Here is a 23,797-nt window from a genome sequence, read left to right as displayed (position 1 = left end):
TTCAGTTTTCTTGCCAGGTATTCTGTTACATAACACCAACACACCTGATCAGTGTGTAGTGCCATGAGAAAAAAGAATGTTGTCTCCCCATTGCGGTTTCCACCTTTTTTCATCTATAGTTCTTGAGTGAGTCTCTTGTAAAAAAAAAAATAAAATTTGCCTTTTGTTCCTTACAAAATAAAAAACAGCCTTGCATTTAACAATGTTTTTCAAGCCTCAAACATTAATAAAAGCAAACAAAACTCCAATACAATTAGAAAGTGCTTTATACAGAATTCGCGCAGGAATGAGCATGTTGTCCAATAACATCGATTTTAAAGGAACCAATCTGTATAACCTTACGTCGATACTTTTCTCATCTTTTTTCTTTTTTTTTTCTTCCTCTTGCTCTTCTTCATTTTTCCTTCTCTTTCTCCTTTCTCTGCATGAGAGACAGAAAAAAACTATGTGTCCCTTGTTTTGTTGACCCTTCAGGGATAGCTCATTGGCCAATATCTTTGAAGCAAACTGGGCGCCATATTACCACTCCGGTGTTCCCCTCCTGACAGTCTTTCTATTGATATTTAATGAGTCGTACACAACATTATTCTTGGAATTTTGATCAAAAATGCCTTCATGTGCAGCTATAAACTGCAAACATCGCCAGTTCAAAGGCTGTGGACGAACATTTCACCTGTCATTATGACTGAAATGGGAAGTAATGAACAGTAATTTGAAGAGTTCTCTCCCATATTCCAGCATATAGGCAAAGATAATAATAATAATAATAATAATAATAATAATAATAATAATAATAATAAGTGGCTTATTAACTCAACATTTGTAGCCACATGTTGTGTTTGTGTTGGACAAACTAGTTTAAGACATTTATTAGGTCTACTTTTGCTTAGTTTTGGAGCTTTAGGTGTTGTTGCTACGATGAGGTGTGTGGGGGAGAGTGCAATTATACATAAAATGCAGTATGTAAGGTCCATGTTGGCTATGGTGGTGGTTATGAGGCTAAGGTGAGACAGTGGTGGTGCAGTAAAGTGTGTAATATTTGGTCTTTATGACATGTTAGGCCACCTGGGGTGGGGGGGTGGGGAGGTATGTTATGATTTTGATTTGAGTGTGTTGAATTGAGCTGGGACAAAGTCATAGTAACATTTCTGCGTGAGATATGTTCATACTTTGATGATTGCACAGAGAAAAGTGTAAATTATGGAAAATTTGCCAATCTTGGTGATATGTTTATTTTAACAAACCTTCCTAAGGTTTTGTTTGAGAGCATTGGTGTAACAATTTGATTCTGTCTGTGCCACTATAATGTAAACAGCTCTGGTCATGTGACAAATTCCACTATGCACTTGATATTGCACATACTTCATTCAAACCCTTCCATTATCTCCATTTTTGCTCTACATTTACTGATGATTGATTCATTAACATTGTTAAAGCCTTAAAAGTGTCAATTTTTTTTCCCAGTCACAATTGTGCACAATTTCTCCAATCACAGCCACATAAGCCTACAATAACTTCTCCTGGGTTGTCTAGGTGTCTTGGCTTTCCTCACTCTTCTACTTCTTGCACAGTCACTCAGTTTTTGAGAACTGTCTACTCCATGCAAATTTACCATAAAGTGTCATACTGTTTGTATTTCTTTGTAATTAATGTAAATAAAGTCCAAGACACATTCAGTGGCAGATTTACATCAGAGAGCCTTGTCCACAACTACCACAAAAGACTCCAAGCTGTCGTTGATGTTAAAGGGGCAATACACGGTATTAAGAAAAGGACTATGTAAACTTTGGATCAAGGTCATTTGGGTAGTTCTCTTGTCATTTTGATTTAAAAAGAGGAAACAGCTGTTTGACAATAAATGGCTTCACCCAACCACTAACCATGAGTAAAAAAAAAAGTTTTGTGTTGTCATTCATATTCTCTGAAAAATGGCCAAAAAAGCAAAAATTCTGCCAGGGTATGTAAACTTTTGAGCACAACTCTATGTAACCAAAATTTCTTTCACACTATGTAGTACACCCGATGTCATAGTCTTTCAGTTGGGTGACACTTGTTTACTTAATGAATGGCTGATGTCATGCACTAACTGTACAAGTTTCTTGTACAATTTACTCTACTGTGGGGGAAATATCTTTAGGCTGCATTGTCCAAGCCCTATACATTTGTTTGTTTGTTTGTTTGTTTTCTAAAGGACTGAGAGACGCAACCATGGTGGAGGAAGGGGCCAAATGTTCACCGGTGTACAGGAAGCTGCCATTGTAAACTTGGTTTTGGAAAATAATGAAATCAGATTACATGAATTTCAAAGCCACATCATCCAAGACAACACCATATTCAACAACATTCAACACGTCAGTCTGTCCACACTGGCTCGCATTCTCAAGTGAAACCAAATCAGACTGAAACAACTTTATAAGGTGCCTCTTGAGAGAAACACTAAAAGAAACAAAGAGCTCAGACATGCATACGTGGATGTAAGTACAGTATTGACTGCAGTACACTACACACATCATGTTTTCCAGTGTACTGGATAAAACCATATTGACTTTTTGTTATTTGTTTTCAGGGAGTACTGGAAATGGATGCTCATGCAATCCCACATGAGTTCATCTTCATAGATGAGGCTGGCTTCAACCTAGCAAAGACCAGAAGAAGGGGAAGAAACATCATTGGCCACAGAGCCATTATAGATGTTCCTGGCCAACGTGGTTGGAACATCACAATGTGCGCTGCCAACTCCAATACGCATGGTGTCCTCCACCGTTGTTGGAGTTATTCTGTAGATACACTGTTTTATTTTATCATGCATGTTTTGTGTTCTCTGCTCTGGTAGAATGTAGTTCTCTCTGCTCTGATAAAGTGTATTGTACTGATGTGATGGGTGAAGGTTACTTAAGATATGTGACATGACGTGTTTCTGCAAGTTGTGGTATCTCTGTGTGCACGCTAAGCTCTTTTTAGGACATGTGAAGATGACTCATGCAGGACGCAGCCGAAGCTGAGCAGTAAGATAAAGAATAGAGAATTGAATGTTCCAACCACAGTGTGATTGTGATACATCAGTCCTTTTGTCAGAAGAAGTGTGATTAATCGTTAGATGTCTTAAACACATCTTAACCGAGCCCAAGATTAAAAAGGTTCTGAACATCCTGAATGTATTGTGCAATCAGCAGTTCTGCGGCAACAGCTCACGCGCTATCACTCTTCCCCTCAGGAGCTGTACCGCCCATGTATGTAGGGAAGTCCTAAATAAAAGAGCGGGAGCGCAGGCCAGACTTTAGTGTAGCTTTGGTGTACAGCCTGACTGCACTCCTCGCGAGCTTAAATTGAATTCTATCTCTCACTTGTTTATTGCCTGGTTGTCTCTTCCTCTTATCAAAGGTACAGTATTATAAACCCGACAACCGTCATGCCAACCTTGGACCATACCACACAGCCCACATTCTCACATTTATGATAGACTTCACAACATTCTCATACCACCAGAGTGTATGAATGATGCAGACCATCAAAGAAACACAGTATGTTGTAGTATGGGACAACATGAACTTTCATCATGTAGCCCCAGTCCAAAATTGGTTTACTGACCACCCACTCATTCCTTCGCAATACCTCCCAGCATACTCACCATTTCTGAACCCTATAGAAGCGTTCTTTTCAGCATGGCGGTGGAAGGTATATGACCAGCAGCCCTATGTGCGCATTCCTTTAGTGCAGGCTGTGGAAGAGGCATGTGATGAAATTGATGTGGGTGTGATTCAGGGATGGATAAGGCACTCAAGGTGCTTCTTCCCTCGATGTCTGGCCAGGAAGATATTGCCTGTGATGTGGACAGCCGTTGTGGCCAGACCCAGCTGTGCCGCAAGATGCTGCCTAATTAATTTTTGTTGCCTATATTTTTTTCTGCAGTTTTCTTTTTCAGTTTACTGTTTTTATTTTTTCTGTGACCATATTTTTGCCCATTCCAGTGTAAATATATCTGCTGTGCATATGTTGCACTGTCCTGTTTGGGGAAAAATGTTTCAACAGCATGTGTGTATCTGCAAATATTTCTGTGTATGTGAACAATCTAAAGAATTTACTACAAGTTGAACTATTTTAGTATTGTGGCCATTATGCCCAACGTGTGTAGTTGGTTAGACAAAAATCTGGTATTATCAATCAATCAATCAATCAATCAATTTTTTATATAGCGCCAAATCACAACAAACAGTTGCCCCAACGTGCTTTATATTGTAAGGCAAGGCCATACAATAATTATGTAAAACCCCAACGGTCAAACGACCCCCTGTGAGCAAGCACTTGGCTCCAGTGGGAAGGAAAAACTCCCTTTTAACAGGAAGAAACTCCAGCAGAACCAGGCTCAGGGAGGGGCAGTCTTCTGCTGGGACTGGTTGGGGCTGAGGGAGAGAACCAGGAAAAAGACATGCTGTGGAGGGGAGCAGCATAACTAAGGGATGGTTCAGGGTCACCTGATCCAGCCCTAACTATAGCTTTAGCAAAAAGGAAAGTTTTAAGCCTAATCTTAAAGTAGAGAGGGTGTCTGTCTCCCTGATCTGAATTGGGAGCTGGTTCCACAGGAGAGGAGCCTGAAAGCTGAAGGATCTGCCTCCCATTCTACTCTTACAAACCCTAGGAACTACAAGTAAGCCTGCAGTCTGAGAGCGAAGCGCTCTATTGGGGTGATATGGTACTACGAGGTCCCTAAGATAAGATGGGACCTGATTATTCAAAACTTATAAGTAAGAAGAAGAATTTAAATTCTATTCTAGAATTAACCGGAAGCCAATGAAGAGAGGCCAATATGGGTGAGATATGCTCTCTCCTTCTAGTCCCCGTCAGTACTCTTGTTATATGGCTTGGGGGGCCTGGCTGCCGGTTTGTTTCTGTTTTTTGGTTTTCCTCCCAGGTGGCTTTGCGTTTGGGACTGAGTGGCTGTGTTGCTGAGGCTGTCATGACCTCACCCTGATCACCTGCGACTCGTCAGGACTCACAGCTGTGGTGCATCTGGATGGATTGGAACATGTTGGCATTTAAGACTGGAGTGCACAGTGTGTATTTGCCAGAGACTCGACCTTGTGACCAGACGGGTGAGATCGTCGTCTCGGGAGCCATCTCATCAGCAGCGGATGCTGAGAACGTCCAGGTTTGATGCACAGGCCTGTGAAAGAGGAGGGGTGAGGCTCCTCACGCTCGTCAGCACACTTCCTGAGGTACGTTAGATTTTGTGACTAACAGTTATACAGTCAGTAAATGTGGTGTCCCTCACACCTTATTGTAGTTGAGCTGTTTGTTAGTCATGTATCAGCTTCCACGGCAGTGGAGTTTTTGTGAACTGGATGTTCCATGCCTGCAGGTTGGGAAGCTGATCAGTAATCAAGCCAGGAAGTGTTTGCTGTTTGTACACCTTTAAGTGTTCTGTGTGTAGAGTGTGGACACACATAATGGTTCCTTCTTTCACAGACTCGGTTGTTGCGGCCACCTGGGGGGTGTCGGCGGGGTCCTTGGGTCCAAAACAGCTTCTGGCTCCGGACCGTTAGCGCTGCTGGGAGCGCACCACGCACAGACCGCACCTTTTTGTTATATTATCACTGTTATGTATTAAATTCAGTTAGCCTTTGAAACCGTGCTCTGCTTATTTCATACTGGGTCCTTCAAACGCTGGTTGGTTCTCCGAGCTGCGTCCGACACATAACAACTCTAGCTGCATCATTTGAATTAACTGAAGGCTTTTCAGGGAACTTTTAGGACAACCTGATAATAATGAATTACAATAGTCCAGCCTAGAGGAAATAATGCATGAATTAGTTTTTCAGCATCACTCTGAGACAAGACCTTTCTGATTTTAGAGATATTGCGTAAATGCAAAAAAGCAGTCCTACATATTTGTTTAATATGCGCTTTGAATGACATATCCTGATCAAAAATGACTCCAAGATTTCTCACAATATTACTAGAGGTCAGGGTAATGCCATCCAGAGTAAGGATCTGGTTAGACACCATGTTCTAAGATTTGTGGGGCCAAGTACAATAACTTTAGTTTTATCTGAGTTTAAAAGCAGGAAATTAGAGGTCATCCAGGTCTTTATGTCTGTAAGACAATCCTGCAGTTTAGCTAATTGGTTGTGTCCTCTGGCTTCATGGATAGATAAGCTGGGTATCATCTGCGTAACAATGAAAATTTAAGCAATACCATCTAATAATACTGCCTAAGGGAAGCATGTATAAGTGAATAAAATTGGTCCTAGCACAGAACCTTGTGGAACTCCATAATTAACCTTTAGTCTGTGAAGAAGATTCCCCATTTACATGAACAAATTGTAATCTATTAGACAAATATGATTCAAACCACCGCAGCGCAGTGCCTTTAATACCTATGGCATGCTCTAATCTCTGTAATAAAATTTTATGGTCAACAGTATCAAAAGCAGCACTGAGGTCTAACAGAATATTATGCATGACGTGTGTGCCACTTGGTGCTTGACAATGCTATTATGCAGTTTTGGTTGCAGTGCTACATTTTGCAGGCTATAGGAGATATTTTGCAGTTTGTGTGTGTGGTTTTGTGAATTGTGTTAAGTATTTTGATAAAAACCACACTAGTTTGCAAAATTGTGTTTTAGCAATTTAAAAAAAAACTATATTGTTTTCATATTTATAATTAAATATTCCAAATTAATTATGTTGTAATTCATTTACTTGTAATGTATTTTAATTAATTATGCTGTAATTTATTTTAATTTTGTCTATTATATTTTAAAGTAGATTTTATAGTGTTTAGGGAATATTCGTTTCTGTATAGATGAAGCCGCAACATAAAGTCGATAGATAGATACTCTCGAAAACATTCGTGCACAGCTCACGAACACAAACCTCGTCCAGTAGCAAGGATGGATTTCTGTGCGCGCTCACGCAGAATGCGCGCTCACGATGTGCGTGCTGCAGCTGTAAACCGTCAAGAAAGAACCGAAGAGCCGCGGCGCACGGAGCAAAGGAGGGCTTCATCCTTACGAGGTAAAACCTTTAAGAGCTCCTGCAGGGTTTTAATGAGGGAAAAGGCTTTGCACGGATCGTGGACGCGCACCGGAGACACTGCGGCGACAAACGCGCGGTGCTCGTGATATAAACGTGCGTGTGACTCCTGTTTGGGACTGTAAAGCATTTAAAATGTTACACCTGACGGGTCTGTTTACAAAGAAATTTTAAAAAGTCCAGTCTTTGATCTGGCAGAGAAAATGAGGATATGATGGATCCAGAATAAAAAGCGCAAATTATAGCGCCATCCTCGTGTTTGAGTGCAGCCTGACGCAGGAGGAGGCAATAAAAAGCTGGACAAAACCAAGAATGTTCCAGTGATTTTTATATTATTTTTTTCGAGCAGTCAATAGGGGGGAAAAAAAAAGGATTGTGCGAAAAATGGTAAGTTCCCTCACATCAAGGTGTGTATCAAACCTGGAACATCTGTCTAAGAACAACTTTGACCAAAACACTTTGAGATCATCTGACACTGGTCACGACTAAAATACTCAAGTAAAAACCTAAAGAGCTGGTGTATATTTTGATAAGTGTCTTTGGGTGTGGCTGATCAAAGACATGACCAACTTTGATCTGATTGTTGTCTTATTTTTTTCTTCTTTGTATTTTTAAACCTGCAGGTTTTACTTCAACTTCTCCACCCAGAGTGAGATTTGACAGGATTTATTTCCTTCTTCTGGAACGTTTGCCTAAAGGACAGTGAGATGATCTAGATTTGATCTCTGACGCGTCCTCTGAATCATCGCTGGAGACAGGAGACAATAAAAGACAGCCAGAGAAAGAGTGAAGGGTGAAAGTGGAGCTGGTATCTCAGGGACATGCTGGCACCATGGACATGGAACCAGGAGGAACTCTAGAGGGTTTCTTTGAAGGGCAAGCAGCTCAGTTGGCATCTTTAAAAGTACTTTTATATGTGGATAATGTGTCTTCCTGACTGTTGTGGACAAGTTATCCTACTGTACGGCCAATAAAAAATGGACTCTGGTCTTTCTAAAGTTAGGAGACCTTGAAACAATCCCAGTTCCTGGTGCGGCAACAAATGGATCGTTTGATGCTACGATGGTGACCTGGTTACTGATGGCGTCACCATCCAGCTGAGCTGCTCTGGAGAAATGTCCAACGTTAAAATGCGAGCCCCTTTTGGAAGAGGACTCATGAAAGACTTGCTCCCAAATACGACGGCAGTCTGCCGCAGACGACCAGATCCTGCGTGCACCTTCTGCCTCTTCATCGCCTTGATTTCTCCAACTCTGTCCATTCATATGGAGTCAGTAGAAAGCCACAGCGAGTTTAGCTGTGAGCCCATCAGACTGAGAATGTGCCAGGATCTGCCTTACAACACCACCTTCATGCCCAATATACTCAACCACTACGACCAGCAAACAGCAGCACTGGCCATGGAGGTAGGTTGACTATGTGTATGTCAAAACACATGGAGACCAGTACATGATGGAGATGAATTTCTGTTGTTTCAAAAAAAAAAAACAGCAGAGAAAAATGTCCAAGTGCAAAATGCTGCAAACATTGTGTTGTGCATCACAGAATCTTCTGAAAATACACATTATTGTTGCACAGTCAGTTTTCATATTCGTAAACTTCAGTTGTCCTGCATCAACAAAATCATTCAGTTTCTCAGTCCAAGTTCCTGCAAAATTAGTTGTTCAGTGTGAAGCTGTCTGGTTTGTGCGACACTGCAACAGCCACAATAGCAGGTGTGACATGGTGTTGTGGTGTTGAGATGTAGTTGCACCTCCAGGCTGAAGGCCCCCTGCAAACCTCCTGCAAATAAAGGTTGTGGGGTATATCAGAAGCACCCTGTGTGTGTGTGTGTGTGGTGTGTGTGTGTGTGTGTGTGTGGTGTGTGTGTGTGTGTGTGTGTGTGTGTGTGTGTGTGTGTGTGTGTGTGTGTGTGTGTGTGTGTGTGTGTGTGTGTGTGTGAGTTTTGTAAGCACAACTGTTAAACTGGCTGGTGGATTTCAGTAAAACATCATGCAGTGGTAGAACACACAGTGAAGATGTGCATGAAGAAATACCTTATTTTCCGGACTAGAAGTCGCACCAAAGGTTTAGTCACATCTGTTGAGAAATGCGTCATGATGAGGAAAAAGCCTTACATAGGTCACACTCTCAGTCACATTTATTTTTTGAAACGTTGTGATACTGCTTTATACAACAAGAAGCAAATTGATTTAATCTGGCCATTATTTATTTATTTATAATACAAGCGCAGCATTAGCAAGCAGACACAAACAAGTTAACTAATAAATAATTAGTAATAAAGTAATAACATATTAATTATAGAAATAATATTATAAATCTGCAAAATAACCCACTATTTTTATTTATTTATTTTGATCAAATAATCTGCTTGGGGTTCAAGAACATACTGATGAAGCTGAAGAATTGTTCCTCCACAGTAAAACATATCACGTTTGATACCTTAATAAATATTGTTTCAAGATACCAACTTCATATTTTGTGCATTTGATAATTAAGGCATGCTCTTTCCAGTAGTATAAGTAAGGATTAAACAACGAGAAGCCGTGCATTATACGGTTTGAATGCACGACGTGGAGTCTAAAACACCACGACACAAATCGGAGTGGTGTTATATATTGATTGGTGAACAACTTGATAACGGATATTACTTATTTTGTTACCAAACCAGTACTTCAATATGACAAATGAATATCAGAATTTGAAAGATCTGACACGCTGAAATGTGGACATACAAAAGGCCATAAATGCTTCAAACCACAAACACCTTTTTTTCCACCACATATTTCAACAAATTATAAACTGGTCATTTTCCATGTATTAAAGGATTATTAACCGACTGTGAGGTCTGTATGGGAAAATATCAGACATAGGTGTAAGTATGCATGAGCGTTAACGAGGTCCATGCGAAAAACACAGAGGTCTGATATTCCCGTACAGACCAAGCAAGTAAGGTTAATAATTTGTTTATTCATTTATTATATGGCTATTATATATATATATATATATATATATATATATGTATATATATGTGTTCTCTATAATGCCTCCGACTAATTAACCTTATTGCTCTTTTCTGTAAAATGAAAAGTGAATGTGTAAATGTTTTGCAGGCATTTCCCCATATTTCAATACAGTAGGACAGATGAACAATCATAGAACAGTATAATATATATATATATATATATATATATATATAAACACGCGAACACCCGAATATGAAAGCTGCTGTCAGCTTGTAGACAGAGCTCATAGAGTGGAAGTGAAGCCGTTCGCTTCAGCAGCGGAGGTGAAGTTCACCTCCAAAAAAAAAAATGACTTCACCTCCTCTGCTCACTTCAGAGCTCTGGAGCTGAGCTGAGCAGCGGCTCATCTCAGCTCACCTCTGAGCTGACGGCTGGTGTCCCAACAGAACACCGGAGCAGAGCAGGAACTTCCTAACAGATGGTCCAGTCATTAGCTGGTAAGCTTTCAGTCTGTGTGTTTTTTCAGATGCTGTTTAGATATTTATGGAGTACGTTCATGTTCAACTTGCTTTTTCTAATCGTGTTTTTAGCTTCTGGTTTGTAAAGAAAATACGCATTTTGGACTGATTGTCCTGGAAACCGGTCTGATATGGGAAAATATCCGACCAATAATCAGCCAATCAGAGGGCACGTAGTGTCACAGCCATAAAATAAAAAAAACATATTGTACCTAATATCAATTCCTGAAAATTTCATGTACTAGCTTTTAATAGTTCAAAAGTTATTTCAATTTCAAATTATTTTCATTTATATAGCGCCAAAACACAACAAAGTTGCCTCAAGGTGCTTCACACAAATAAGGTCTAACCTTACCAACCCCCAGAGCAAGCACACAGGCGACAATGATAAGAAAAAACTCCCTCTGATTATTTGAGAAAGAAACCTGCAAACAGACCAAACTCAAAGTAGTCCTGCGCCATGAGAAAGGTAAAGCCCGGGCCGTGAAAAGTTTTATAGGTTAGTAGCAGAACCTTAAAATCTGATCTTACAGGGACAGGAAGCCAGTGAAGAGATGCCAAAATGGGTGTAATGTGGTCAAACTTTGTGCTTCCTGTCAGAAGTCTGGCAGCAGTATTTTGAACCAGTTGGAGACCCCTAATGCTGGACTGCGGAAAACCAGAAAATAGAACATTACAGTAGTCCAATCTAGAAGAGACAAAAGCATGAATTAGTGGAGGTCAAAAGACAACGTAGGATCAAAAATTACCCCAAAGTTCCTCACCTTGTCAGTGTGATGTATGACACACAAGCCTAGGCTAAGCGTTATCTGGTGAAATTGATGTTGATGTCTCACTGGACCAAGAACCATGATTTCAGTCTTATCAGAATTTAAAAGTAGGAAACTGCTAGACATCCAGCTTTTCATTGATGCAAGGCAATCTTCTATGGATTTTATGTGGATGAGATTACCAGTGGTTATCAGCATGTATAACTGAGTATCATCAGCAGAGCAATGAATGGTAATCCCAAAATGCAGCAAAATGTGCCCAAGGGGTGCTATACCAAGGGAGAAAAGCAGGGGGCCTAAGGCAGACCCCTGTGGAACCCCAAATTTCATGTCACTAAGGTTAGAGGAAGTGTTTTTGTAAAAAACACAGTGAGAATGACTGGTCAGATATGATGTCAACCATGCAAGTGCATTCCCAGTAATCCCAAAATGATACCGCAGCCTATCGAGTAGAATATGATGATCCATGGTATCAAATGCCGCACTAAGATCTAACAGCACCAGAACTGTAGTGGTGTCCAAATCCATTGCAAGCAGAAGATCATTCACCATTTTAGTGAGAGCTGTCTCTGTGGAATGATATTTTCTAAAAGCAGACTGCAGTGGCTCAAAAAGATTATTCTCAGTAATGTGGTCCATGAGCTGCCGTGAAACCACCTTTTCCAGAATTTTAGAGCAAAATGATAGGTTTGATATTGGCTGATAGTTTTTCAGTACACTAGAGTCAAGATTAGGTTTCTTAAGTAATGGTTTAATCACTGCAGATTTGAAACATTTAGGAACAGATCCAGAAGTTAAAGAAAGATGAATAATTTCCAGTACAGTCGGCTCAAGAGTGGACCACATAGGATCAAATAGACAGGTTGTGCTTTTTGTTGACATTACGAGTTTCGTCAGCATGCCTGGTGAGATACTCTCAAATTCTGTAAATCTAGATAAAACCTCAGTGATGGCACCCATCTCAATAGTAGGGTGTAGTAGCTGGGTTAAGGCATGCTGGGATATGTTTAACCTGATGTCATATATTTTCTTCTCAGAGTAATCCAAGAAATCTTGTGGTACTAAAGGAGAGTGACTTACAGATAGTTGTCCCTGAATAGGCGTTGCCACCATGTTGAACAAGAACTTTGAGTTATGCTTGTTTTTGTTGATTAAATCAGACTAATAGGTCTGCTTTGTAGCCAGTAGTGCATGCTTATAGTCTAAGATACAAGAGTCCAAGATACAAGGTACAAGAGTCAAGACAGAAGTCAGACTACCAGAGCAAGAATTTTAGCTGATGAAGCTTCTGCGATTTGAAGCAAAACGTCCTTGCGTCAAGCAACCCAGTCCAGTCGAAGATTCAAGCTTCTCTACTATAGTCTAAGATAGCATCACACCACGTGAGGTGGAATACTTCTAATTTTGAACTACGCCATTTCCGTTCTTGACCTCTAGCCTTATGCTTGAGGTCACGCAAGTAATCATTGAACCAAGGTCACTGTGTTTTGGGGGGGCGTGGTTTTAATAAAGGTGGCGCAATCATGTTGGGTGTAGTTTTGAGCGCTGAGTTTAAACTATCCACAAGACTGTCTATTGATTGGGCATTTTCCAAATGTGAAGCTAAGATATCAGGCAGTCTAGCTTCGAGTTCAGTCGTAGTTGAGGAGTTGATGCGTCGCCACAGTGATAAATAAGGTTGTTGTTCCACTAAACACGGCAGTGAAACAGTAAACCTTATAACTGAGCGATCCGAGACCACCCCTGCGAGAGGCATGATGTCAATATTTGTGACAGCAATATCACATGCAAGAAGCAAATCCAGGGTATTTCCACTAATGTGTGTCAAATCCTGAATGCATTGCCGAAATCCTAATGCATCCACAATTTGAATAAATGATTATTATTGTTATGGATTTATCTACACCACCAAAATCGGATGGAGGTTCCAGTTTTATGCCTGTTTTTCTGTCTTCAGCTGCGTTCACACCGGGCGCGATGTGAGCGACAGGTTGTCATGTAATCCCTATGGAAGGACATGTTGTGGCGAGAAGCCATGCAACACGACATGATGGGCACGAATGAAGCGATTTTGAGCCATTTGAGCCATTGACGCGTTTGTGGCGCGATATCGCGTCGCGTTGCCCTCCTCCCCAAGTAGAAAAATCTGAACTTTTTCGTCTTGTCGCACTGCGATGACCAATCAAGGACTGGATATGTAGTGACTTGGAGATGTCTGGAGTTTGACTGAGTTGGATGTTAACATGTCCTGTCTCTGGTAGCCAGCCTGTGAGCAGGACTTATGTCTCTTTTGTCCTTTATTTCACAATTATGACAGTGTTTGGGGGAAGAGCGAGGAAGCTCCTCCTATTTGATGACACACTGGGGTGAATTTTCGCAACGAAAGCAGAGCGACACACCGGGCGATGGTGGCGCGTCCGTTGTCAATTTGTGGCGTTGCGTCGCGCCCGGTGTGAACGTGGCTTTCCAGTTATCAGTCAGAAACCAAGTGCCAAAAAGCAATGATAAATTGTGTATAGCAGAGATAACCAATGTTCTGTGAAAATGATCTGAAAAAGAATTCAGAAACCAGAACATTTGAAAAAAAAAAAACCCTTGACAATGCCACAAAAACTTGGATTCAAGTGCATGAACTAAATACATACTCCTGACATTTGATCACAACTGATTTAGGTAATGAAAAGCCACTAACAGGACTTTGAACTTGAACATTTTTTCCAAGGTAAAATTTTGTGGAACTGAAAACTGGTGGTGGAGGTTTGCACTCTACAAGTGTGGTGCAATAAAGTATGAAGCAAATCTGAAATGGTCAGTGATATCATATGGATTGACTCACAGGGCAGTTTTGGGAAAGTGGCTCCTACACTGACTGGCAGAAGTATTGTTTTCTGTCAAAAAAGCAGGTGTTAGCGGTATGTCAGCCTCGCTTTTGCTGCAGCTGCATCCTGACCCTCTGTGCAGACAAAGACAGAGGCCTTCCTCATCTTTTAACATGAGCGCTGGCTGTCAGACAGATGCTGTTTACTTGAGCAACAATAGAAAAAAAGCTATTCTGTTTGTGTGATTGAGCCACGCAAAGAAATATTTTTACAGTAAGGACAGAGGTTTTAAGGAGTACGTGAGTTACACATTGTCTGAGGGCAATGATAGATACACATTATCTGTCTGTGTCATGTTACCTCTCAGCTGCTCTTTTGTTACTCCCTGGAGAGAGAAACGGAGCACACAGTAAGGTGTTATCCAATCAGCAGATTGCAATTACCAGATGGCACCAAGTGTTTCTAATTACCACAGACAAATTACACAATACTGTGTTGAGAGCTGCAGATGCCAGGGTGTGGCAGTTGTACAGTTTTAAGGGGAAATTCAAATTTGGACAGCTACTGTATGCTTCTTTGCAGTGTGTTTCATTTATGTGCAGTTGAGTCCCAGTCCCAGTGCCCATGCTAATCTGTATTCAGACATGTTTTAGCTATTGTACAACTGCAGTTTATTTTTAGAAGACCACTGAATGATAGACACAAAGTATTTCTGCCTTAGTCTGTTTAAAATGGGCATATTAAATTACCCCTGTTGAAAACAAGATGGATTTTGACAAGGTTTATAAATGGGCCTGCACTCTGTTTTAATTTGGCAATTTTATCCAGTGTTTAGGCCTGGTGGTACTCACCAAAACCCCCCAAATCCTGAGGTGCGTTGCTTGGAAAAATGAGGTGCTCAGAATTGCAACGCTAAAATTAAGTGATGTGCTCATTATATTTGTAATCCTGCCACAGTCCTGCAAAGCTTGGTCATTGGTGGTTTTTAAAAAAAACCCTACTTTTCTCATGCCCAAAGACAACCTTTGTTTCAGCTTCACTAAGCACAGCACCAACTGCATGGGCACAAACAATATATTGTAGCAAATATGGCCACAGACATATCTTTACAGAATCAAAAGTTCCCTTAATTTTCCACTTTTAACAAAGAACTGACTCTCGAGACACTGACTCAATGATAACATCAAGAACTGAATTTATTTAACAGTTTAATGAAACCAGTCCAATTCAAAAAACACCCAGACACCAACAGGATTCTCCCTACAGATAACAGCTCAGTAAACCTAGAATCCCAACCAGCCAGATGACAAAAGATCAAAGGTCATAAAAATGACCAACATTGGGATGGAACCACAGTACCACCATGAGGAAGGACACAGACTCTTCAGTATTCAAATATACTTTCTTTTAACAAAAGAGAGAAATTGTAGTTTCTTTTCCTGTTGTTATAGTTAACCAAAGACAAAATTTATATTCCAGTTTAATCTGTTACACATTTCTTTCGTGTGATATTATGATTATTCCTTTTATAACTCTTGATGCATGTTTAAATGTTATTTGTCAAATTATTAATGAATTGTCATGGTGAAAACAGCGTTTCTGCTAATCCCTTCCCTTTTCTAGGATGGGTTTAGGAAACTCAGTCAGCTTATATTTTATTAGCCAAAGAAGAAAGAAGGTATGTGTCATTTATTGTATCTGGTGTGTTTTTCAAATAACTTTGTGAGAAATCTGAGGCTAAGTGGGCAGAGCTTATGACCATGTGCTTAGTCTCTTTAAAATGCTCTAAAACAAAGGAACATTCTTCCGATCCCTTCCACTCTTCCTCTCTTCCACGCTCTAACACTCTCTTCAATGCTTCCATGCTCTTCTCTGAACATTTTCATTTTCTAAGTCCTTAGTCTGAGCTTGTGGCTTTTGTTTAATTTTTTCTTTTGTTTCATTGTGTTTCTTCTTGTTCCATAACTTTTGTTGTTTGATGCACTAGTTTTAATCATTTTAAGGCATGAATCAACTTCTCTGCATTTTGAAGACAATTTCCTAGCTGGGTTTTTCAAACTAAGAGCAAATTTGCGAGTCTCCAATTTCTTCATTTTCTGCTCAGTGCCAAAAGTGTTTTTGTTAACTAATTTTTCTCCACAGCTGTCTTTGCCAAGCCTTGAACTTTTTATAAATTTTTACAAAGGCTTCACATTAATTTTCCACAGGTTTTGAAGCTGCTGGAGCTTTTTTGACAGCAAACACTGTAACTTTTATCCTGGGTCACTCAGTAAACCCAACTTCTATGGAACCACCGAACCATCACATTCGGTCCTGCTGTGAAACCAACAAAGCAGTCTGCACACCTGTAGTCATTTGGGAGACCCAGTGGGTTAACCCGATGCAGGTCAAACAAGGCCAGCAATGGCTGATCAGGAAACTGGACCACTTCACTCTACTTGATCCAAAGGACCCAAATTAGTTAACCGTCAAGTGTTCCAGTGGTCTTTGTTGTCAGTGATGCAAAGTGGTTTTCTTTGTTAATTTTCTTAATAATAAATACAATAACGTCTGAACCCAAAATTCACCACTAAATTCCAACCAGGTTTATTTCTATTAATTTCTATATTTAGGGCTATATTTAGTTCTTTCATTTCTCTTGCGTTTCACATCTCATCATCAACAGATCATCTCAGTAATGAAACGCCGAGTCATTATTCATATTCTCAAAATCTCAGTGACGTGTTTGTACATGTATATATGTAAATAAATGTGTAAATCTTATGGCAGTTGTGTTGTCTTGTGTCCAGTTGAAGACAGGTAATCAATTGTATCCAGAACTTTTGACTTTCAGATCAAAGACTGATTAATATTGATCATAACATGATTATGTTCCTGCTGTATATAGGTGGTACCCCTTTTGAGTTATTTAATTAAATTTCAGATTTAATTAAATATTGTTTTAACTTATATCTGCTACAATATTTATGGATATGCTAAATTGTCATTGAATGTCACACACCACCGTCATTTCGCCTCATGTTGTGGAGGTCGCAACTGAGCGTGTTGATTGGTCTTGACTAGTGGTGATCCTTATTAGAGCGTGACAGCGTTCTTCTCTGATGTGTGCACAATTAAACCCTGCTGCACCGTATTCAGTTTCATCGCTGCAGTATGCTGAAGGACAGTGATGCGAAGTAGGCTAAAAGTTTCGTTCCAGTGCTCCTCAGCGCGCTCCTGCAGGTGTTCCACCTGCTGCATGTGCCTGATGTTTGGGAAAACGAGCGAGACGAGAGCCGCGTGAAGCCACACATCTGACTCTCTCTGTCTCCTCATCCTTTCTGTGCCCAACTAAGCATGCAGTCACAAAGTTCTTCTGGTGTGGATTTAAAGGAGCAAACTGGAGCGATCTGAATTGTTCATCAGCTGATGGATGAATATGGGTGTGTGTGGAGACAATTCGCCTCATTCACAATGTGACAGAACAATAGTGCACAACAGCGTGGAACATTATTCTTGACTGTGCGTAATGGTTCCTGATAATGCTCCACCATGTTACATTAATCATAATGCGTGGTAACAGGTTGCAGCAGTTCCTGGGGACACCTGACACCTCTGCCACAAATCATCACATTCGTGATCAGCAGCCAAGAATGTATACTTCGTGGCATTTGTGATGTGCCGTCGTTATGTGTAAATGCAGCATTAGAGAAGCTCTCATGGGCACCGCAATCCTTGCGTCACGTGACCGAGATACATACCAGTGAGTGATGCATTGTTCACTATGTGATTTTGCACACAAACTGGGATGGCGCTTACAAGGTTCTGCATACAAACCACATCTTGACTTGCATTTACCATAGGATTTATGGGGTGTTGCAGCAGAATTGATTTTGTTATCGGATACGAGCCTCGGTAAGCTTTCACTTGCAATGGTTATCACATTTTCCGCGGGCGTGGCATTGACAGGGTTTTGCGCCTGAACTTAACCAGACACCTGGTTAAAGCATGAGACTAAGCCAGTGTGGCCCACTGAGCACCAGTTAGTAACCCTCATTCATGCACTGCAACAGCAGACGTAGTGTTTCACAAACCATCGCTTAGACCATGTTAAGAATCAGTTTTATGTGGGGTTTTTTAGTGCCACTTTAGCTTTAGCAGCATAGATTTATGGTGTGAAACAGGAGTTATTGAGGAGCTTTGTCAGCACAGTGAGAGAGTACGTACCTTCAGCTGCTCCCTTGTTTTGCACTCAGGCTCAGCACAACATATCCAAGGTGGATCTGCATGTTGATTTTGGCAGTTTTACGCCGGATTCCCTTTCTGATGCAAGTCCACATTACGTGGAGAATGGGCAGGGGTGAGAGTATTTAATGAAAAAAAAAAGTGCAGTGCACACGTAGAGGTGGAGCTTAATGTTCAACTTTTTTATGTTGTCCAGCTGATGTTTGACTGTTTTTGATTTTGTTTTGATTTTTGCTAGTCAAACTGGGAGGTACTGTAGATGTCAGATTCTGACACCTTCTCTTGAAAAGTCTGACTTTACTGATGCAGACAGCAACAAGAGTGTTTAACATCATGCTGCTGTCAGGTCACGCTAAAAAAAGACTATTACCGTGCTGCCAAACCACTATAAAAATAACCTTTACTCCACAGAAGATCGCTTGTGTAAGACAGTTCCAGAATCAAAGTGCTCTGGATGTGCTTAAATGATTACTGACATCCAAATTAATGGATATTTGGATATTTTTCTTGGCATTACTAACAAAATCCTTCTAGCCTGGTAGGGGTTCTGGTTAGCCTGGAGGCCTGCTAGTCCTATAATACTTTAGGGGAAAAATTATTATTGAACGCTTAGTTAATACTTTCCTGTGTAAGAGTCAGATGACTGTGAGCCAAAATTCACTCGGAATGTTTAACACATAAAGCATTTCTAATATTTTACTTTAGTATCCAATATAAACAGAATCACCAGACAAAAGTACTGTAGAAGGAATTATAATAGCTGTATCCCCCTACACAATCCTACACAACGTGTGTAGGATTGTTTGATCTGGATCTGATCCGGTGTTGCTGACTGAACGGTCCCGCCTCAAGATTGTCCGCCCGACCTGCTTGCACTGCTCATGTGTCATTTCGGAGCATCAGTAGCATCACTTCTGAGTGTCAGCAGCGATTCACCGATTATCACCTTGTTTATGCTTAAAACTGCACTCCAGTCATCATCTATCTCAGCAACAGATATTTGAAGCTTTTGTACAACAATCTTTTCCACAAAAATTCAGCATTATTTTCATAATAAAAGACAGGGGACCGATCAGAGCGCCACAGCAGCACGTCTGAGTCTGACGTGCTGTTGTGCCTACGTCATTTCGAAGCATCAGTAACATTCACCTTTTATCACCTCGTTTCTGCTTAAAACTGACTTTAGAATGATTTAAGAGGTTTTATTTTGTCATCTGTTGGTTAATATTCACATTATTCCCTTTGATCACTTTGGGTGGAGAGAATCAGACTCAGACGCCTGCGCAGTGAAGGCAGAGTAAAGGCAGGCAGACCAGTTTTTAGAGGAGACTGTTCAGTCGGCAGCACTGGATTACAGATTTTGTGGCCTTTTCAATTCAGCATTAATTTAATGTATATTTTATATTATATCAAATGTACACCAATCACTCTTATATTTGAAAGTGAGGTGCAGACAGCACTCACCATCACCTGACAAAGTTTGATCTGCATCTGATCCAGATTGTGGATTTAGCAGATATGTGATTTTGACATTGAAATGCCCTTTTGATCTATATTTTGTATTCTGTATTTTTGCTTATGAAAAACCACTTCTAACAGGACTTTCACCTTGAAACTTTTCAAAGTAAAAATTTGTGGGAATTGGAAACTAGAGTTGTCAGAGGTTAGCACTCTATGAGCATGGTGCTTTATTTTATTTGATTTTGTATTTTATTTTAGAGCCAGTCAGCAGTAGCTGATGACTTTGAAATCCAAATGCAAACGATTCTTGCAGCATTTCTTTGTGGGTTTTATACTTTCATGCAGGGTGTGAGTCTCCTGCATTGCACTGTGTTGTAAGTATTGTGTTTTGCGTGCACACTAGGCTGCACATTCTTTGAGTGACAGGCATGCAGTGCCCTCGTACTTCTTCTGTGAGTGACAGAAAATAACCAGGCCAGCTGTCATCTCTCACCACTGCTAACTAGCTGCTAATGTCTGTCTCAGTTCCACAATGAAGACATTGATTCCCACAGACGGACCACGAGCCCATCTGCCATAGCAGTCTATTAAACCTGGGCGGAGAGGACGAAATGTAAGTGGGGGATGGGGCCAAGAAGGGAAATGGCTTTCGAGTGTGCGAATGGTGAAATTATGTCTTCGGGAATGTGTGCGCATGCATGATGGCTTTTGTGTCTGCTGGCCACCTCTGTGTGCTGTGTGTCCCTGACAATGTGCTGCTGCAGGTTGTGACATTTTTAGAAATGTTTGTGCGTTATTGACTTCTGTTTTTGCTTACAGGCAAGAATTGATGACGTGACTTGTTAACTAGTGCCAAGTTCGCAAAAACATATGATGAATTTTAATATTTCCCAATAAAAACCTAAGACTGTATATTTGGGTTGTAATTAAAGATTATTTTCAAAAGGCTGTGAGCTACATTTCACAAAGGTCAGAGGATTGTACCAACCCAGGAGGTGATATTAGATTACAGCGAGGTTGACATTTGATCACTTTGTGTGTTTTGTCTGTTTGTGTTTGGCGATGCCACGTGGATCTTTGCAAATCATCTTCCAGCACTTGTAAAATGATTATTTCTTGGTCAACAGGATTATTAGGACAGATTATTGCAGTCATGTGGCCTGTTGTTGAGCCCCAAGTCTTATGTAAAAAAAAAAACAACAAACAAAACATTGTCATGAACTGACAGGCAGCAGCACTTTTACAACAAGCTTATCTTTTCCACAAGACCACCATTGTTTTACAACAATGCCATTAAAGAACCCATTTGCTGTGTGTGTGTGTGTGTGTGTGTGTGTGTGTGTGTGTGTGTGTGTGTGTGTGTGTGTGTGTGTGTGTGTGTGTGTGTGTGTGTGTGTGTGTGTGTGTGTGTTCATGGTAACCATAACATTTCTCTTTGTTAGCAGATGAACGGTTCATGTGTAGGTTGTGCTTTTTATTTATTCATCTGAATGCGATGCTGAGAGATGTAGATTAATTAATGTGTGGGTGTTTCACAGAGCAGAGAGGGGAGCAACATGGAAGAAGTGTGAATGAGAAAGTTTTGGGGAGCACAAACACTGACAGAGTGACAGTTTGTTCCCTTTCCAGTCTGCACTGTTTGTGTCGCTCAGCATGTGGTCCCGTCCTTCAGAAGGGCCACCCTGGGGCCAGCAGGTCCCCATGGGGGAGCATTGAGAGAGTCTGTGTGTGTGTGTGTGTGTGTGTGTGTGTGTGTGTGTGTGTGTGTGTGTGTGTGTGTGTGTGTGTGTGTGTGTGTACCCCAAATCTGGAGGGTTTGTCAATTGTTGTGCATAAGTGTTTTTCTGTTCTGTGTTGGTGAATGCAAAAAGAGAATTTTTTTAGGTTTTGTCTTTTTTTTTTTTTTTTTTTTTTTAGGGGATGATGTCATTTTCTCTGGCAGAAACAGGTCCTCTTTCATAATAAAGACTCCCGTTTATTTCAGAGGGACTGCTGATTATCCTGCTTATTCTGACAGAGTCTATTGAAAGTGTCGGTCAAACTGAAGCAGTTGTTTATGCAGGGAACTAAAGAGCACTGCCTGGTGCTGGGTTTAATTTTTTGGCACATTGCTGTGTATCCAGTCTCACAGTGCCAAATAAAGACAGTTGAAGAGATTAGAAAGATTTTTCTGTTGTTCAGATATTAATGTAAAGTAGTTGTGTATGACTTTTGATTTCTCCCATCTAATAATATTGACAAAAGCATCAACAACTTTATGTCTAATCGGGACATTTTGTGTGTGATTGCATCTTTCAGCTGATTTGTTTACTCAAAAATTAGTGAACCAATTTTTAACAAACTTTGATATCATTGAGTATTGGAAGAGGATTTAGAAAAAGTGTCAGATTCATGAACTTTTAAAATATGTTATGCTACAGGGGAACACTGTCCATCCATCTGTCTGTCAGTGAGGAAGAAGGACAACTCCTAAACCGGTTGGTGGATTTCAGTGAAACATGGTAAGGTTAGACCTTATTTGTGTGAAGTGCCTTGAGGCAGCTTTGTTGTGATTTGGCGCCATATAAAAACTAAATAAATTATCATTAATTAATTATTAAACTTCACACTGTGGTAGCACAACATATGGAGATGTGCACGAAGGAAAATGATTCCAGTGTTAGTGTTGCATTAAGCCCGGCAGTGCTCAGCTCCAGCCAGCCATGTCTTATAAAACATATAATTACCTCCGCCATCGAAATGCACCCCTGGTTGTTGTTGTTTGTCTGTTTGTGAACAGCCTGTAACCCACAATTTTTCATATATATAGTTATGACATTTTTACAGAGGATTCATATCCTGATAGGCAAGAACTGATTCAGTTTTCAAGGTCAAAGGTCAAAATCAGGAAAAAAAATCATTGAAAATTCTAAAAATCCCTATCCTTTAATATTGAACAAATTTTCAAACCTCCACAACTGCCAAAGAAGATCAAATTTCTTTATTACACTTTGCATTATATCGCCACCAAAAGTGTCTCAATCAGTCTCATTTTTTCTGTTATGGATTTATCTACACCACCAAAACTGGATGGAGGTTCTAATTTTATGCCTGTTTGTCTGTCTTCCAGTTATCAGTCAGAAACCAAGTACCAAAAAGCAATGACAAACTGCATAGCAGAGATAAGCAAAGTTCTGTGAAAAGTATCTGAAAAAAATTCAGAAACAGAACAAGTTGGGAAAAAAACCCTGAAAATACCACAAAAAAAACTTTCATTCAAGTACTAAATACTGACATTTGATTACATCCATTTTAACTTATAAAAAGCCACTTTTAACAGGACTTTGACCTTGAAAATGTCTTCCAAATTTTGTGGAATTGGAAACTAGTGTTGGTGGAGGTTTGTGCTCTATGTGTGCAGTTACCTGACAGCATGGGAGCACTTGTCTCCTGTCACTATAAAGTGCACACACACTCTTGCTTATTGTGTCTCTTGTAGCTAATTGTAGGTGCTGGGGGTACCAGCCATGCTTGACAGCATTGTGAACAGTGCTGTCGGAGCACCCTCTGCTGGACACTATTTACTATTTCACAATGGACAGTTAACAAATGGCACTGTTCCCAACAGTTAAAGTGTTTTTCTGCATTGTACGAGGTCTGTGAGAAAAGTAACGTACCTTTTTATTTTTTTCAAAAACTATATGGATTTGAATCACGTGCGATTACATCAGCCAACGTCTTTCATTACAAAATCTCCTTTAACAGTGGAATGTCCGGATAAACTGCTGATCCCGACCTCTTCTGAAAGTTCTCTGTTCTCTCACGATGTCCTGGGTCAACAGAGGCTTAAATTGGGAGGTTCTCAGCTCGAAACAGTCCGACGACGGCACCTCCGAGCGCGGCGCAACATCCTGCTCCGTGGGAAGTCCTTAAAGCGACAGTAACACTCCATAATCTCTCATCAGCCATTAAAATTTTCACCGAAAACCAGCTGAATTTCTCGAATGGTGTCCACTTCGATGTGCCTC

At 40.5% G+C, this 23,797-nt stretch overlaps 1 pseudogene; it reads left to right on the top strand.

The window, feature by feature from the left end:
* The first annotated feature begins 6,932 nt into the window (after positions 1–6,932).
* Positions 6,933–23,797, top strand: part of LOC117526016 — a 48,326-nt pseudogene continuing 31,461 nt past the window's right edge.

This window comes from Thalassophryne amazonica, chromosome 2 (genome assembly GCF_902500255.1).
Source record: "Thalassophryne amazonica chromosome 2, fThaAma1.1, whole genome shotgun sequence".
In the NCBI taxonomy this organism is placed as follows: Eukaryota; Metazoa; Chordata; class Actinopteri; order Batrachoidiformes; family Batrachoididae; genus Thalassophryne; species Thalassophryne amazonica.
The sequence above is the reverse complement of the archived record's forward strand: the minus strand, read 5'-3'. Positions and strand labels throughout refer to the sequence as shown.